We start from the raw sequence: 12415 nt of genomic DNA, 5'->3' as shown, positions 1-12415 counted from the left end.
ATTCTGGATGTCTGGGTATTTTCCGAGATGACTTTAATGTCAACTTGAAAATTTTGATTCTATGGATAGCTGGATTACAAAGGGTCGAGCTTCATGGATAGGAAGGTGAAGACGTTTGAGTAGTTTTCAGTGGAGAGCGATAAGTACAGAAGATGAATTCCTTTTGACTATTTTCTACCGCCATTCTGTCACTGCTTGTTTAATGTAACAGTCTTTTAAAATAGTTACTGGATACCCTTTTCAAACATCACTGACCAATATGGACGTGATACAAAAGTTTTGCTATAAGTAATGATGTTATATATATATATATTGGACGTCAGCCTAATTCCAGATAACCCTCGCTACTATCTTAATACCCTTGATCTTTCTTTTTTTTTTAACCAATTCTCCTTCCTTAGAGGTCACTCTCCTCTAGGTAACTCAGAGATAATCTTGTGCAAGTTTCCTCTCACACAGAACGCCATTCCCGACGTCATGTCTTTTGGCACCATAAAGGTACCGAGTGGGACGACCTCCGGAACTTTTATTCTTCCTTTCCATAGGCTGACTATTGCTTATACTTTTCTGACCCAAACACCTACTCTTAACTAGTCAGTCACTGAAATTATCCTCGCTAGCATGAAGGCTGTCATCCCTATTCTATCCAAAATTCTCGTCCATTTTCCAAGTCCTGGCTCAACTGAATATGTATCAACGTAGTTGAAGAAAAAAAACAAAAAAAAACACTCAGCTTACTAAGGTGGAGGATGTCAACAAGAAATTCAGTTTCATACTTACCGTTCGCTGAAGTACGCAATAAATCCAAAACAGTCATAAGCAAATCCAAATCTCACTTGAAATCTATCTAAAACCTTTATGAATACTGTATTATCGCCTCTGTCTAGACCCGGGGTCGGGAACCGGCGGCTCTTGACTGAACAAAGTGGGCCTCGTTTATATTGAATTAAAAGATACATAATTAATACAAACAACTAAATATTGTTTTTCGATACGGCCTGTTCGTGACGCTCGATACTATGCATGTGACGGTGTTACGCATGAAATTTTATGACATGAACAACTATCAACTACGTTACATTTGAAATACCGCTAAATATTAACCCTGCCTAAGGTAACTAGCGCCACGGCGAAATTTTGAACTAATTGATCAGATGTCCTGTCAAACACCACGATTTTTAGATGCATACGGACTTTAACTGTCAAAATAAATATTCCGTTAGTTAACTTATTTATTGCGGTACTAAACTGGTGTTTAATTTAGTGTCAGGTAATGTTATGCACAAATTGATTTTTATTATGTTATTATGTTGTTGAATTTGTGTTTTTACTTGCAGGTACATTTCTGATAATAACACTCCTAATATGAGTTCAAGAAAAATAAAAATAATCGAAGAAAACACAGGATTCAATAAAATGCGGATAGAAAAATTTGCATTTATAGAAGTAAATGGAAATCCGCAATGTTTAATTTGCCATCTACGACTTCAAAATAACAAATCAAGTAAGGTCGAACGACATTTTCCAGGAAACATTTAGACCTCAGTAAAAAATATCCTGAGGGTGATAATAGAAAAAAAAGCTATTGAAGAATTACAAAAGAAAACAAATTTCTTTGCTTCAGCAAAGAAATTTGTCAACTTGGACGAAATCTTTGTCGAATACTACTGAAGCAAATTTCTTTGTTATCCCTGGAAATTGCAAAAGCAGGAAAACCTTTTCCAGATGGTGAATTTCTAAAAAATTGCGTGTATAATGTCTCTGAAATTCTATTTAAGAATATGAAAAATAAGGACGAGATACGTAAAAAAATTAAAGATTTACCTCTTTCGGCTAGAACTGTCAAGGAACGGATTGTAACAATTTCTGCAGAAGTTTCAGATATGCAAATTATGGATATTAATTCTGCCAATTTTATATCTATTGAGGTTGATGAATCAAATGATATTTCCGAAATAGCACAATGCTGCGTGATGGTTAAATATATCACATCTTCCGGTATTCGAGAAGAACTTCTTGATCTGCTAACACTTAAGGGACACACTACAGGTCAAGATATTTCAGAAAACCTTCTAACAAGTTTACAGAATAAAAATATAAATATTAATAATATAGTATGCATTGCGACCGATGGCGCGCCGTCTATGATTGCGAAAAATAAGGGGTTTGTCAAATTATTCTCCACTCGTATTCCACATGGAGTTATTTCATTTCATTGCATTTTGCATCAAGAAACTTTAGTTGAAAATTCTTTGGGATTATTACCACAACTAAAAATAGTGATCTTTGTTGTTGTGCCAATGATCAATTTCATCCGATTTCAGGCGCTGAATCACAAACTTTTTGACACATTTTTAGAGGAACGAGGTTGTCAACATAAAGATTTAGTGATATTTACATCTGTACGATGGTTATCAAGAGGAAAAGCATTAAAACGTTTTTTTCAGTGCTTAAAAGAAGTAATAGTTTTCTTAACCACTAAAAATTATAACGTAAATCATGTGGAACTTCTCAGTAATCCCGAATGGATACAAAAGTTTTGTTTTTGCTAGATATGACAGAACATTTTAATAAGCTAAATTTGAAGTTGCAAGGGAAGGGAAACACGGCCTTACAATTACTAGAGGAAGTCCTTACCTTTGAACAGAAACTAAGAGTGTTTTTCGAAAATGTCACTGAAGAAAAATTTATATATTTTGAAAATCTAAAAAATTATAGATTGAATTTAAATCAAGAAAAAGTTGATTGAAAAATATTCGCTGAAATGATTACTGTAATTTTAGATTCATCTACGAGCAGATTTCTGGATTTTAAAAAACATCAGGAGATGATGAAATTTATATTGCATCCGTTAAATTGCAATTTTAAATTAATAGATATTAAGCTTTTCCCGGAATATCAATTGCAGAACTACAAATGGAGCTTCTGGAAATTCAGCATAAAAGCATCTGGGTGCAAAAACTTCAGGAAATGGTAGCACAAAGTGAAGAAAATGAGGAAACTATAGAAGATACACCACAGGAAATTATATTTAAATGTTGGAATTCTTTCCCAATTAATTATTCAAATGCCACTCGACTTGCTTTTGGGTTTTGACTCTTTTCGGTTCAACGTACAATTGCGAACAATTTTTCTCTTCAATGAATTACATTAAAAATAAGGTATGGGAACAAATTGACTGATTAAAGTTTGAAAGCCGAATTACTATTAAAGTGCACGACATACAATTCCAGATTTAAGTAAATTGGCTGAGAAGATGCAAAATCAAAAGTCTCATTAGTGAATTTTAAATTACAACAATCAAATATCTATTAAAATACAGAATATTGTATTTTTGTTCGGACTAATTCTTTTTGCAATATAAATTCTGACTTTTTTTGCAATATTATTCTTACTTAAACATGTTTTGTGATTAAAAACTTAATGTTGTTTTATTTATTTTATGTTTGCATATAAAAATTTTATATGCAAACATAAAAGTGGTATTTGATATCTGGAAGTACTGAATTAAAAACCAATTTATCTAAGTTTGAACTAACTGAAACTTTGAGTCACCAGGAAAAATCAAATTGAAATTGCGGCTCCCAAATTTTTTTTTAAGTAATTTTTTTGGTGGAATGGTTCTTTGGTTCAAAAAGGTTCCCGACCCCTGGTCTAGACTCTAGAGCAGCGCTTCCCAAACTGTGGGCTGCAGCCTCCTTGGGGCCGTAGGTTTTGTTGAGGGGGGCAGTGAAATAATGAAAAGAAATTTAAAATGTTTTAAGACTAAGTAGATTTTTTTATCTTAAAAGAAACGTATTTAATTTTTAATATTTCTTTCTTGTTATTTTTTATATTTTAATGAAAAAAAAAATCACACATTGGTGAGAGTTCGCAAATTTTGTTTCCTGCATATTTCGGCGCTTAATGAATATTAATAATTATATGCTTATTCATATAAGTTTCATTTCAAAGCAGAAATCTAAGAATTGCAGTTTCAAATATTTCTCCTGATACTGACTTTTTGTGTTGGAGTATTGAAACACATCCATCACATTAAATTGTTATTAAACTTCTTTTATGTTTTTAATTCTTTCTTTATTACTAATCGTTTTACTTTTCATGTGCTTGTACTGTAAATATACAATAACAGTATATCTATCTAGATAAAAATATGAGATAATGTGTCATGTCAAATGTGTTTGTAAGATGCTAAAAATGTAATATTTGTATTTGATTTTTGCAATATTCGCTGTGTATGTTTTGTATTGAATATAAATACAATAAATATTATAATAATATATGTCTATATTACGATTTTTGTTTCGAGGGTGGCGGTGAAATATTTTAATTTTTCCAAAGGGACATCTGGAAAAAGCATATGACAAGGAGTGCTAAGAGAAAAGCTGTTCAGAAGTAGAAGAACATGAAGAAGCGCGCAGTATTTCCACTCTTATTCATCATCTGCGTGGATCATGTTATAAATGAAACTGCATTAAACTTGATATCGGAATCTGAGATATCAAACTTAGCTCTTTGTCCACGTAGGTGATGTTATACTTTTAAACAAATCCAATACGTATCCAGGATTCTTTAACCAAACTGAATAATAGCTGTAACAAATTTAACACGAAAAATGAGCAGTACAAAGACTTTGGTCTTTGTATACTGCTCATTTTTCATATTCATTCCTATGAACATAGGAATGAATATGGAAGATATGGAACAAGTAAAATATTTCAGCTATTTAGGGACAATTTTTAGTGAAGAAGGCAAATTAAATTTGGAAATAGTCAACAGAAATAAATAACAATGCTAGTACGGGATCCATTTGAATAAATGTTTTTGGAATGATAGAGAAATTTAATTTAAAAAAAAATAACTTGACAGCAATTTATATTCTTGTTTTACTCCTTTGCTACATGAAATCAAATAATAGTATCGAGATGGCAGTTTAAATAATAAGAAAATCAACTAATAATCAAAATGAACAGCATTAAAAAATTAGCAAATTTTTTAATGCTGTTCATTAAAAAATGCACTGCTTATTCACAACATCAAGAATGCAGTTATTCAAGTTTTGCACAAGCGATATCGTTGTTATAAGGATTACAGCCAAGACAACTTAAGATCACGAGTCTTGTGTATTATATCTGCTAACTGTGTGTATTTTTAGGTTAATTATTATTATTATTATTATTATTACGTGACACCTCTAGGGAGTCCAAGGACTCATCGTGGGAGGGCACGCTACTTCTTCTTCTTCTTCTTCGCGTTATTCCCGCTTCCTATGCAGGGTCCGCGTGTTACTTTAGATGCGACTTCTTGTTAGTACTACTCCCAACCGACCCGTCGCCTGGTCTGCCGCTGGGGGGGAGGGGGGGGACATATTTTTGACTGTAGAGGCGTATGTTCACGGGCCCGTTTGCCTGTTTGCGGGATGAAAAACGCCAGATAAACTGGCGGAAAAAACCCTACTGACCGCGCCCAAGACCGGCTAACTTGGCTATGCCTGAGGAAGATCCTCAAATTCCTCATGTCTACAACGGGAATCAAACCTGGGACACTCCTTCTCCAAGCATATGGTTGCGAAGCGCTACTCTACTTCGCTAAATACGACTCATTCTAACCACTACTACTTAATTCTCCAACTATGACACTATTACCACCAACGCCATCTATTGCCCATCATCACCAACAACAGTATTTTTTGTCTGTAAATTGTGTGTGTTCTGAAGGCCGATTTGTCTGTACGCAGGATGAAAAACCCGAGTTTCCGGGAGAAAAAATCCTGCTACCACCGTATGAGATCGGCTAACTCACCTTCAACTGAAAAAGCCAATATAAGGATTCCCCTCGTCACGACGAGAATCGAATCCACGTCTTTTCCAATCGAAGGGCGCAATGTTCCGCTTTTCTTCCAATTGCGCTACGGTGGCTATATAATTTATGTGTTTAGTAGGAGCAAATCCCTTTGAGATATTCAAGCCTGTGTAAACGTTCTTCGCGTATCTGATAAGCTGTTAGCTATTCGAACCCAATTCTTTTAAACGAACCTTTCTCTTAAGAAATCGAAGCTTCCAAAACAGTTTGGAATTATTTCCTCTTCGACCCAATAGTACTTTATATATGAACACTGAGAGATTATCTCAAAAGGGCATAGGGCCAAAAAATTACCTTCAATCTTTGACCTCGAGAACATTGTTTTGGCAATAAAAAAGTAATCATTTAAAAAACGAATCTCCTTACCTAATCTCCTATATGTGGATATGAAATTTAAAAAGAGAAGAATATACGCTCTATGCACTGTATAAAAGAACCGAACTATTTCTAATAAAATGAACATATGAGAAATAGCTAAGTGTTCACAAATAACTTCAAGAAACAGCATGCAGCCCCATTTATAATTTATTTATTTGATTACCTCCCTTTTCGTTCTTGTTGAAAACAAATTATAGAATAAATGAACATTTCATTCATGGCTAGAATATTCAGTTCAGTATTAGGCACGCTCGTGTTGGTTAAATCTCGACTTATTGTACGTAATTCCATGTACAGCGTGCTGCCCACAATAACATTTCAGGTCTCAAATTGTGATAAACTTTGCACATACTTTCTTAAAATTCCAAGGTTTGGAAATTATTAATTAGTTACATAAAATAACTTAGCAAATGAGTTACAATTGTGCAGTTATTTCGTTTAAAAAATGCAAGTATCATGTTTTTTTTTCTAATTTCAGTTATGAACTTTTAACTATTTTCACCGATAAATAAATTTTTATTATAACTATAAACGTAATCCAAGAAATCTTTCTGCCCAGATTATATTTCAACAAATTTAATATTAACTGAAGATTTTTTCCGGCATCACACTGCTCTTCCATTACGCCCTCAGAATACTGTTCCTTCGCATACCCTATATTTATTCATCATTTCAATGAGCCGTTTCTACTTCCGGTTATAACGTTCATATAAACTAAACTGTTTAAAAAGCTGCACTTCTTCGTGTATTTTTTTTTTATACGCCCACATCAGTCCAGGCATTTCCCACAAATAGGTAAGCCCCTTAAATGTGAGAATTAAGTATGTTTAAGAGCCGTTTATCTTCAATTTGTTTTAAGAAAATTACAATGAAACAAAGGTGCCGTAAACTTAATTACTTCTGATTATGGAGTCGCTAAAATTGATGTAAAAAGTATAAAGTCAAATTTTGATTTAGGACAACAGTGATAATCTGACTGGTGTTAATTTCCATACTATTTCTGATTGTCTTCGCGGATATCTTTGACAAAAATAGTACAGTAGATTAGATAAACAGCCTGCTTATCCGATTAGCAGAACAGATAAGCCTATTTTTTTACTGATATTAATTGGTACAGCATCTAAAATTTAACGAAAGGGGATAAATTTAGGTTATCTGGAATTATAACGCGAACAATGAACAAGAAGTCACCAACTTCCTAGAATAACTGGCTTGTCGGCTCTATTTCGATGTAGAGGACAATAACGACTAAAAGAAAACAGATTAAGGAGTAATTGATTGGCTTGAATCTAATTAAACTCCTTTTCCTAAAAAGGATGCCATATCGCCAAGAGCATAACTTAGTTATGACAACGTAAAGTAATCTGTAACTTCCTAAAGAAAACTACAAAATTTCTGTAATCCTCCACTACCCCCTCCCCCCCCCAACAAATTTAATGTTAACTTCTGTAGCATAGATTCCAACGTCGCATCATTGTACGAAACTATATTTTTAAAAATTATTAAAACTGATTCATCAGAATATATTTATTAAATGTGTCAGATCTTAAACGAGCTCGGAATTTGTGACTAAATGTGGCATTTTTAAATCTCCAATTAACGCGAGGCTAAAAATCAGCAAACGCATAGCTTATGTTGCAAACAACCCTAATAGCTTCTAAAGCTAGAAATGCTCTAGGAATCTCCCACGCTAGGATTCGAATAACCAGCTAGTGACAAAGGTTTGCTTATTTGGCCATCAAAACAACCTAGAGGGAGTACAAATGTTGGTAACAAAAATGTTCATTACTGCTATTCATAAACTCCGCCTAGGTGTAAGCGTCTGCCTAGTGTAATCATTGCAACGTAGTTCAGAATGTAAAATTCGTTGCATTTTACATTAACAATCAGTTCGTTAATTTAGGAATGAATTTGTCCCGCCCACAAAAAGTTTACTTTTCGTGTAGATCGAAATGTCTGTAAACCTTACCCTCAGAGATGAAGATGGAAATTTCGCAAATAGTCTCAGGCCTTCATTAAGTAGGGTAGCGGTCTCATACTGGATAATAAAATTACTCTCCCACCTACGGACTTTCAAGTATCCATGTCCGTAGTGGCATTACGACCGTGGTCGTAATGCCACTACAGACTTGGATACTACGGACCACTGTGCAATCGACCAAATAGGTCGGCCTCTTTCACGTGAAAGCAATATTTTTAGTATTCTAACTTTTAGTGATCATTCTGGTAGTTTTGATTTGTCACTTGTTAATTTCTTGTTTTCACGTTCTTGTACACGATGTGACGAATGCTCTTTCACCATAGTGAAACGCAAGATTGCACCTCGTTGAGAAAAACCCTGCCTCCATTTTATCTATATTTATAGATAAATCAGAAGTGTAATCTCATTTTCATAGAGACATCGAAAACCACTTCGCAGCTTTCTTGCACAGGATCCCTTACTATTACTTATTAATTTTACTAAGTGATGACCGCTACAAGACAAACATTATAACGCAATAGGTTATTTAGCTGAAACTAACCCGAGTAGTAATATAAATATAAAACGGTGGTAATGAGCTCTTCACCTACCTCCTTCCCTTTCAGAAACAATACACCGATAAAGTGATCCAGTACTTTCAGTACAGGAAAGAGTGAAATGAAGTGTGGGGGGAATTGGAAATAAGCTTCCACAGTCGCATCCTTAACCTGCTGTCATTAGGCCGTTATCCAAGTACCTGAAGTCACTATTATACTATAACATTAGCTCCCGTTGCCTGAACAAAACTTAATGGAAACCTAATTTTCCTTGCAAGTTTTGCTGAAGTAGCATAATATATTGGCCACTTGGATTGTCATTTTAAATATTCCTCTGGTGTAATTTTCTTTGCAAAGAAGATGAGGGCGATAGCCATAATTTTACACTACTAATTCCCTAATTATTAGGAATTCTTGATAAACTATTAAACTTTTAAGCATTCTTTAAAAAAAATAAGTGATACGCAGCTTAATTTTGATTAATTTACAATCAATCATTTTAAAAGCAGTTCTCATTCTAATTAAACCAATAACCGCGTTACAAGCTGTTTTCGAAGGACAAACTAAAGGGCATTAGTCGTCTGAGCGAAGTAGTACGCTTAATATCTTAAGGTGTCGCTGCGTTCTGGTGGAAAAGCACTGAAGCTGGTCAAATTTCTCAACATAATTTCCTGTAACATTTGTGAGAAATAAGATTACTCCATGTACCGATCCATCAATAAGTGCAGCTACTACTGAGTGTGATCATTACTGAGGATCTGTCCATTATATTTCTAAATGCCTAACTTAAATAAGAATGTCAGACCAAGGCAAAATACTTTAGGTGGAATCTGCGGGTAACAGTTACTTCCGATTTCTTTAACTCTTTCCATATGTATAAATTATTAGTTTCAGATAACTTATGTGTTTTTTATTTTAAATTTTGGTTTATTTTTAGCTTAACGGATTAAAATATGGTTGAGGAAATCGCAAGAAATATGAACCCAGGTGAACAAAATCCAGCGCCGCAAGCTGCCCACGTTCCAATCAAGAAATCGGTGATTAAATATTGCAAGATCATCTGCGGTTACCTTCTTCACATATCAGTTATAACGTTTGTTGTATCCACTGCAACGTCGGTGTCCCTGGTGAGGAATTGGCATGCTCGTACTATGCTTGGACTAATTTCGTGTGTCACCACAATATTCTACGTCGTCTTCTTAATCGATCATTATGTGGCCTCATACGGAATATCAAAGGCAATAGCCGACGCCTTCATCAGTTTGCGAAAATCATTCAGCGAAATGAGAAGATCACGAGGTATGGTAAGGGAACCATCTGTGACCTACCATCGTTATTACGACGAGGTGGAAGACGACGAAATCGATAATGAAGAAAACCCTTTCGGAGACGAGCCAAATCATACAAGTGTGACAGAAGTGTCAACCTGTTGGAGATTGGGAGCTTCTCCGGAACCAGTTCGGAAAGCCAGTGATTAAGTGTCGGGCATTCGCAGCTTTTTTTGAGAAGAATTAAACAAGACTTTAAACATGTTCGTTTAATTTTATATTTTTAACTTGGATATTTTTTGCAAAACCATACTCGAATATGTCAATGCATGTTTTTAGCCTATTAAAAATTTTATTTCTAATTAAAATAGTCTTATTACTTGTCTGATCACTTTCAAATCATTTCATGCAGATCGTAGTATGTCATGACTTCTAATTTCACTTTTTCCAGGTTCAGGATTTTTCCAATTACATCCATAGCGAGTTAACAATTTGCTTAAAGCAACATTACATCAAATTAAAAGATTTTCGTGTTAGGGAAAAGTTTTTTTTTTCCCTAAGGCTTCTTCAATCGACTAAAGTTACACAACTTTTACATTCTAATGGCCTTAAAATAATGTGGACGTGCTAGTCTCAGTTATCGCAAGCATTATATTAAAGCACTTCATTATTTCATACGATTATTTCCGCGTATCGCTTTCAGATGTGTAATGGGAACTAGTATTCTGCTTAAGGGGATTGCTTCCCTTGGAAGCATTTTTGGATAAACTCTGGCGATCTAAGTAACCGAGCGTCTGTTACTGATGTGAACTAAAGCTATTCCATAAAATTGCTAATTACAGTATTAGCGAAGCATATCGATGAACAGCTGTTTCGAAACTTTGTTCAGGATTATGCAGAAGCTAGGACTGTTATTGCGCAATTTTAGTTTCTGATCCCGAGCAGAGTTTAAGGAGAAACTCCATTGTTCCTCCTTGCTACTTCCGATGTTTAGAGATTACGAACTCTTAACTTAGTCCACTGTATCTCTATATAATATAAAAAGATAAGCCGAAATTTGAAACCTTTTTGTCATGTCTTCATTGTTTTGAAGCGTGCAACAATGCGGTTCATAAAGAACCGGCCTACGAGCCAGGGGGGGGAGAGACCCTAGCATATAAAATTTTAGTCCTAGATAATGAGCTTAACTTTGCCAAATAACACTTGAAACTAAAGTAATATTGACATACGTATATTTTTCACCGAAACTTGAGCAATACTTGAATCCAGATCTAAACCAAAGAATACTTCTACTGTACTAGGAAGTAGCAAATGTTCACTCATTCCAAATGATTAATTCTTCATATACAGACGAATTATCGAATTCCATGGTTCTGTTAAGTTATGTTGCACTGATATTTAACAAGTCTTAAGTGACAAATTTTCTTCAGAGAATACAGTAGTGCAACGCACTCGTTGCCCAGTGGGATGTCAGACAGGAGATATACTTTTCTCTTTAAGTTAAGCAGAAAATCAATTCTTGAAGGAAAGAATTAGCTTCTCATTTTGTGGTTTGAATTTTTCTTCTCTACTTTTAGGTATTGGTGATGTTAGTCCTTTCCGCGGACAAAGGACTGGATGCTCTTTTTCTCTTACAGGGAGAATGGCAAATACCCGAAGGCGTGAATTTACACATCAATCTTGATTATTTCACCTATGATTTGCTGATGGCATTTTTCTCTTAGGAAACTCTGCAGGAGAATTCAAAATCAATGAATTGAATGCAGAAATTAAAGTTTAAATAGAAGCAAACGCAAGAAATTTATCAGCACAAAGGAACACCAGGCAATTGATATAAACTAAGTTTGCCTAGGAGAATAATCACTTTAAAAGAAGGCTGTGACGAAGAAATTATACGTAGAATTCAACTTAGTTGGATAGCCTTTTTGAAGCACTCAAAGGAATCATCCTTAAAAGAAAAATATTGTATATGTATACACTTCCAGTTATGACATATCGAAGTGAAACGTGGCCTTCGACTAAAAGACCTAGGTTAAGTTGGAAAAATCAGTATTACCATTCCAGATAGAAAGTGCAATACTTGGGTGAGAGACACAACAGCCATTAATACATCCAAACGGCAATGGGTAGGTCATATTACAAAACGCTAAAAATGGACCACGTTTATCTGAATAGTATCCTAGATATGAAAAGAACTACAGGAAGAATGAGAATAAAGAGATGGCTTTATCTCAGTGGCACAGAAAAGCTCGGGATAGGAATGAATGGAGAACTTCGGGGGATGATTCGTCAGCAATGGACAGAAAATGGCTCAAGATAAATCTGGTAAACTACTGTAGAGAAAATGATATTTGGGATTCGAATAAGCAGGAACGGCTGATGTGCTGTGC

General features: G+C 34.7%; 1 long non-coding RNA gene across 1 annotated transcript in view; it reads left to right on the top strand.

The window, feature by feature from the left end:
- The window catches only part of LOC150101297 (uncharacterized), a 25167-nt gene extending 14774 nt beyond the window's left edge, over positions 1–10393 (top strand). Inside the window, exon 2 of the long non-coding RNA XR_016549036.1 lies at positions 9695–10393. This is a non-coding gene — a long non-coding RNA (uncharacterized LOC150101297). The remainder of the gene's footprint in view (positions 1–9694) is intronic.
- The last annotated feature ends 2022 nt before the right edge of the window (positions 10394–12415 follow it).

The sequence above is a fragment of the Typopeltis vanoorti genome, chromosome 11, assembly GCF_054136105.1.
Source record: "Typopeltis vanoorti isolate ZY-2024b chromosome 11, IOZ_Tvanoo_1.0, whole genome shotgun sequence".
Lineage (NCBI taxonomy): Eukaryota > Metazoa > Arthropoda > Arachnida > Uropygi > Thelyphonidae > Typopeltis > Typopeltis vanoorti.
Note: the sequence above shows the minus strand (reverse complement) of the source record. Positions and strands in the feature narration are given on the sequence as shown.